Below are 7,456 nucleotides of genomic sequence, written 5' to 3'. Positions count from 1 at the left end.
CAGTGTTTTTACACCAGCATCTTAGATTATCTCACAACTCAAATCTGAGAGGCTGCTGTTGACTAAACTAAGGATGTGATGTCACCAACACTCACCAAATGCACACTATAAACCACCGGGCTCACCCAGTTGACCTATGGATTGACAGGGCCACGTTAGCTGACTTGAGGCCTTATTGTGGGGCTATAGGGGAGGTAAGCTGAATAGACAGAATTGACATTGTAACTACACATGAACAAGAATTTGCAGTCAAAGTTCACGGTAAACAGACAGCTTTTTTTTTTTTAGTATTTAAATACCCATAAATACCGTAAGTATACCTGGCTTACATTGTGCCATTAATGCTGCAGTTACAAAGAGTCCGACATGTTAAGAACGCCAGGAATTTATATTCGTGACAAAGTGCCTCACATTTTAATGCCACATCACAACGCAGTACATAAAATGGCATGAGTCAGTTGCAAATTGTCATGCTCTGTGACAGAAGTGGGGCGCAAGGCCACACTTTGGGTATTATTAGAATAGAGTGAAGTTACTCTAGTGTTCCAACCTGAAACGCATTCAGAGAGACTGAGTTAAATGTTTTGATTTGCTCGAAACAATCAATCATTTTATTAACATATTTTAAATGAACAGTAATTAATAAGTCAATAGGAAAACAGGCACTCATCTAACACAGCTGTGGTCGGAAGTGGACCCCCTTTCTCAATGTGCACAGACATTGTCCAAACCAACAAGCCCAGGGTCGGCTGACCCCAGCCCCAAATGTAGTTTTTCTCAGCCTTTTATCCAGTCGTAGTTAGCTAGTGTCCCTCCCTCTATTTGGCATAGTGTATGGCTTGCATGTGTCTTCTTTTCTTATGATATTTAAGACATTTCTGATGATGAGAGTCAAAATATTAGCTGTTGCACGTCAAGAAATAAAGACATGCACATTTGTTGTTGTTAGATTTAGATTTAGTTAAAATCAGATGTTTTGAAACTCTTTGTTCCAGAAAATAGGCCTAAAAAAGTTGACCTGAGAAAGGATATATTTTGTTATAAGGATTATTTAGGGTTAAGGATAAATAATTATAGCATGTCTTAAAGAGGTTGTGGATGATGTTATTTTGGCTTCATTTTCCTGGTGGATCATCAAGACTATTAGTCCTCCTAATTGTCAATCATTCTGACGTAAAGTCAGCCTCAGTCGTAAGTAAAGTAAGGTTGTATGAGCGATGCCGACACCAACTTGTAAACAGAGCTGTGCACGAGAAAAACTGGGCTCGTGCACACTCTCTTGCACACATTTAATAGGTGTGCCCTCTTGGGAGCAGGTAGAGTGTTACGTGCATTTTTTCACAAAGTGGAGGAGGTGTTTCTTTTCTAAACTTTGGGAAAATCCTTCCCATCATCACATCTTGAACAGTTGACATCGCTTCATAGTGCTCTTCCATACTCCTCTATCAGGTCACCAGGCTGCACCCAGTCTTTGCATGTAAATGGTAAAGCCCAATGTGAAAACTGGAAGTGTTATGTTGAGTTACAGAAAATTATGCTGGGGTTACACAGAGCCCCGACACGTTACGAATGTCAAATCTGCATGATTTGTGACACTTGCAACAAAACACAACGTAACTGAAGAAGGTTCCTAACACCGCATAGCATGAATGTAACCATATTCATGGAGTGCGTAGCATTGCATGAACATTTGTGTCACCTTTTGCTGATTTGTTTTGTTCCACAACGGAGCTTAAACTCATTCAGAGTATATCCGTGTTGCTTCGTAGGGAGATGTCTTCATGTAGTGTTGCAACCTGGTGAGAAAGCTGTCAAGAAATGACAGCGACCTAGGAGTTTGAGGGTACTGTGCAGTATTTTAGCAGTTCTTAGCACTGCACACTTCTGGACTGAAGCTTCAGATGTTGTTTCTGAAAGCCACCAGTCCCCCTAGTTTGGGTTACTCACTGCCCCAAGTACACCTACTACCACAGGGACCACGTGGGCTTTGACCTTCCACATCTGCTCCAGTTGTTCTTTGAGCCCTTGGTACTTTTCTACTTTCTCATTATCTTTCTTCCTGATGTTGCAGTCAGCTGGTATCACCACGTCTATGACTACTGTCCTCTGATGGTGTTTGTCAACCACCTCTATGTCTGGTTGCTTAGCCAGCAGCTGTTTGGAAGCTGAAGTCCCACAGGACCTTAGCCCTGTTGAGAACAGGATTTGGGAGCTTCCAGTCCAGGGCTAGGGGTCACCAACCTTTCTGAAACTGCGAGCTACTTCAAAGGTACTGAACAATCCGAAGGGCAACCAGCTTTCACTTTATAAAAGGGAAAGATAATAAGGAAAACCAGGAGTAACTTAAAAAGGTATGAAATCTTTCTATTTTACTATCCACAATTTTTCTAAAACTAATCATGAAGCATTTGTAGAATTTAACAATTTTCTTCAGAAAAATCTTCAGATTTTAGACAAAGCTCATTGGTTACTAATGCTCCTTTTAGAAGACGACTGAGGGCACCATATGGTCCATGCGGGCTCCATGTTGGTGACCCCTTATCCAGTCCGTACTGGGTACAGATTAAGAATGTGCGATATCTTATCATTTACAATATAACGCCAAAAACATTTCCATGATAGAAACAATAAATTCCCATCGATGATGTATGTACCTGTAAGTGCACGCAGTGTCTGAAAATAGCGAGGGCTACAGGCCATTTGGCCCTCAATTTAGCCAAGAATTCCGCTAAAACCTTGTTCCACGGGCCAAAATTGCCCCCAAGTTTTTTTTTTATCAACAACTGCTGTTACTCACACACACACACAGACAGCGCTGCTCAGGTCAGCCTACCTGAAGCTGACCGCTACTTGGTTAAGACCAGACACCCACCAAACAAAGTGAACTAGTCCAAGTTTCTCAGACAGATGCACCTAAATTTTGCGCAAACACGTTGACAGAGATGAACCTGCAGCAACGATTATGAACTGGAAACTGGAATAAAGCCTGCTAAGCTAACCCACCGAAACATAAGATTGGGCTAAGAGCTAACGCTAACGACTTCATAAAATGAATAGACCAAGTAAAAAGTACACAGCTTACTGTCATCAAACCAGAAAGTGTCATCGATTAGCTTTTGGTAAGATTTAAAACTTGTATGGAAGGCTAAAAGCTAACATGTCATCATGTTGAAATTAATCACTATTCAGCAGTCCCAACGCTTGAAACTCAGTATTATTTGATAATATTTAACATATTTACAAGATAAGGCTGGCCCCATTAGACAGTAATGTAACTATTGTGATTGTGTGTGATGTGGTAAAACACCAACACAAAATATCCTGTTAGTACTGCTTTCAGTTGATTAATGATTAAATCATCAAGCCTGATCTGGGTAAATGATAGGAAATCAGATTATTTATCAACCATAACTTTTAGAATATAATTTAATTATAAATGAGAAGAAATAATTGAATTGCATACAATAACACTTGCACAAATATATTCCATAAAATAGCAGCCCATGAGCTCTTTGTAGCCTTTTTTAATGTGTAAATGCTATTACTGAAGCAGATTCTAGTGTTGATGTTTTCAGTTAAATTTGTGTTTGGAAGGAATCTGTTTACTCTTTAAGTTGGGAATTGTTTTATTTATCGTTACCATGATACCAGAACTTATCGGGATACATTTTTAGCGCTCGATTTGATTTGTTTGGATTTATTTTCTTTTAGATTTTTTGTACTTTTGTCTTATTTTTGCCATTTTGTTGTCCTTTAGTGTGCTTTTGTTATTCTTTTGTGTATTTTGCTGTGATTAGCTTTGTGTTCTTTGGAGTCATTTTGTGTATATCGAGTCATTTTGCATGTTTACTTTGGGGGGCACACAAAATTAGTCAGAGTCATTAGTCATGTGGCCCCTGGGCCACCAGTTGCCCATGTGTGCTTTAAAGATTTAATGACCTTCTTCCTTACGTGGGCTACAGTACCGGTAATTTAATCATGGCGTTATCAATAGGGAATACCAACGTAGCCTAAGGCTGAATCAAGTTATTGTCGTTGGTTATTTAAGAACTGAGTGTGCCTTCTTCACTCCCTGCTACTGTGGTTCTCATCATTTTTGAATGTAATAAAATACAATGTTTCCGATTGTTAAGTCAGTAGTTGCGTCAGCAATTAGGATTTGGTGGGAAATACATCTGTTTGCTCTCTGTGCCTATTGTTTAAAGTCAAAATAGACTCTTCTACTGGATGTCAAGTGTTTAAAGGAGAATGGTATATTGTATACCATTATATTAACAAGCAGCTCCACAAGTGTCTTTTTGCATGGTAATAGTTCCTTTTTAGGTGCAACAACAGTGTTCACTATGTTTTGTTTTTTAGTTACCTCCTAAACATGTGCCTTATAACACTAATAACTTCAATAAACGACAATATTTTTAGTATAGCTAGTAATCTAAGGTAGATGTTTTATGAATTTATTGACACATTTACAGCTTCTTTGTTAGCGGTTTTATTGAGCCAGTGACCTTTAACTTCAACAACAGCTACATTTTAGGTTTTATCAATCTTTACTGCGCAACAAACAAAACAAAACTTTGCTGCACTTTACTTGGACTTTTCCTAAACTTGGACTTCAAACGGGGTAAAAAAAAAAAAGTGTCAGAGAGCTGAGTCAGACTGTCTCATAGATATAAAACCCATACATAGTCATGTGTCATAGGATTCTACAGCAGACCTGCTCCTTATTCTCAATCTGTGTGCCTTCAGCAACATGGCGTCTGCTATATAACCTAATCTGTGAGCCCCCAGGGCAGGCAAAATGCAAATTAGAGGAGGAGTGTGTGCCGCAAGATTACACTAATGTTAGCCAAGCATTAAAAGCTTCCATATGCATCTTTGAATAAGTTACTCCTCCACCACTGAAAAGCAGTTTCATGCGAGCTCGTACAACTGGCTTTGCGAGACACGATAATCAGCACGTTGTAAAAGCATGTCCTGCAGCTCCTTGTGGGGGTCCGTAAAGATACTATATCTTCATGTCAGTTGGAGGGAAAAAACGAAGGGTACTGCAGGGGGATGGGGAAGGGGTTTTTGCGAGGTTTCGGATAACAATACTGTTGTTGTGAAGAACACTGAACAGCCCTTCGACCACAGCTGCTGCCTGTTGCTGTCTTTTCCCTCCTTTCTGCACCAGAACACTGGGAGGCGGGAAACATTATTGCAGCAGAGAGGAGCGTGGTAAAACCAGCAGCTTAAGATCTTTCACCCTGAGCACAAATAACCACCTTTATTTGATCTGCCGAAGAAAAGAGTTCCAAGAGGTCGGTGGAAAATAGACAGGGGTTTAATCCTCAGGGGACGGTGATAGGATGAAGGTGACCTTGTCCAAAGCTTCTTTGTCAGAAGGCAACATGTTCATTTACTCCTCCCTGCTCATCAGTAAATGATTCAGTTTGGTTGTGTTGTGCAAAGGCACATTTTCATCTTATCTGCGCTGCCACCTTTTAGAACAACTGCTTGTGTAGTGCATGCTGCAGGCGGCTGTGGAGGTGATTGTGGCTGCTAGTGAATCAGCTGGACAGAAGCAATGGCTGAGGCTCTCCTCTACTTCACACTAAGTGGATTTCTCCCAGCAGCGAATGACAGCCTTTCCATATGGAGCAGCGGGTAAAGCCAGATTATACCAGTTTAAGTGAGAGGGGCTTCAGCACCACCAAAGTTTACAGCAAGATTCCCAACAGCCATAAATATTAAAGCTATTAATACATTCAGGCCTTCAATGCAAATTATTTAATAGAATGGAACTTTGAATAATTCAAACTAATTTAAGTTATTTAAAATGAAACAAATTATGATCTGAGTTTCCTGGTTAGGTAGTTTTCTCCCACTGTCCAATAATGTGATGTCATTCCTGCTGCTCAAAAGACGTTGCTCCAAAAACCAGATTAAGAAGGAATGTGGGGCATTAATCAGCAACATTTCAGACCCTAACCCTAACCCTATGTGACAGCATGTGCAGAAAAGAGAAAAAAAAAAGTAGGGGTGTGCATTGCTATGAATCTGATGATACGATACGATTTGTGATATATCCTGATATATCCCGATACTAAACAATGCAATATACAGTATTACAATATCAGTAATTAAAAATGTCACCTTTAAAAGTACAAAATGGTTTAAAATACAATTTATTTCATTTTTTTAAAAACTTACCGCAAATAGTAAATGGTAACTAACTGTCATTCAAGTATCAAAGTATCAAAAACAAGTGATATGTTTATCAAACTGTCAAATTACATTTTTCAAAAAAGTTTAACCTTTGAAAGATTCTGATTCTGTTACATTTTTAAATTATTTTTTTTAAAAAAGTAACCACATACATCTATAAAATTGCCCAGTATGATTTATGAAAATGAAGTGCCATCAACTTCCAGCTAAAATTCATTGAGGAGTGAAGTAGTTTAACATGGTCTGATGTGGTTCACTGACACCTAGTGACCGGGCGTTTACGTGCTATGCATGTTAGTGCAATTAACTGTTTTTTTTTTTGTTAAAAACAGGACGTAAAAAATCCATTTGGACATTTTTTTGGATCTATACAATAATCACGCAGTGAAATATCGAGATGTAATGCCAAATCGATGTTTTCTTACACCTTTTATAAACAGTAAAGTGATGTTAGAGTCAGTTAGAGCATAGAATCAGCCCTGACCTGCCTTTACCACATAAAGGCCTCACAGCCTAATAAGCTTGATAACAATAAACCTGGACCAGCTTGAGCTCTATACCAGCAGATACAAAGGAACCAGTGCCACAATAGCAATTAATGCACGCTCTGTAGGCGTGCCTTTATGTCAGAGCAGGGCTGCACTGTGGGGTCACATCATCATTTCATCATGTGGGCTGATCAGGGAGCAGCTGGATGGAACTAATCAGGAGCTCCAAACAATGCACAGAAACAAAGGCTTGGTTCAAATCAAACAGGAGCATGTGGGATGTGATGATGATCAGGGACAGTGACACAGTTCTGCTAACAACACAGCACAGGCCTCACAGCTACTGTACTGCCATCACAGGCCATTATGCACAGAGGCAGTCTGCTCTTTGTTGTGTATTCAGGGGTCAAAGAAATATCAACTCAATGATTCACCTTCCCATGCAGCGTGGCTTTGCATTCAACAGCAACATCAGAGAAAAGGCCTCAGATTTAGATAAAGCAGACAGGAAACATTAGTCACAGTCTATGAAATCTGAGGTGAATGTAAACACATTTAAGGTCCTTTGATTATTCTTTTCAATCATGTTTTAATCGCTTTATATTTTGTATTCTACTTTGATTTATATTCAGGTTTAAAAAAAAAAAAAGGTTCAACATACCAAATAAATCCAAATTTACATTTTAATGCATTTTCATTTGCAACTTATCCTCATAACATCGTTTACATACAATATTATTTTATTCACAAGAGATGATTTA

Source organism: Gouania willdenowi, chromosome 14 (genome assembly GCF_900634775.1).
Source record: "Gouania willdenowi chromosome 14, fGouWil2.1, whole genome shotgun sequence".
In the NCBI taxonomy this organism is placed as follows: domain Eukaryota; kingdom Metazoa; phylum Chordata; class Actinopteri; order Blenniiformes; family Gobiesocidae; genus Gouania; species Gouania willdenowi.
Note: the sequence above shows the minus strand (reverse complement) of the source record.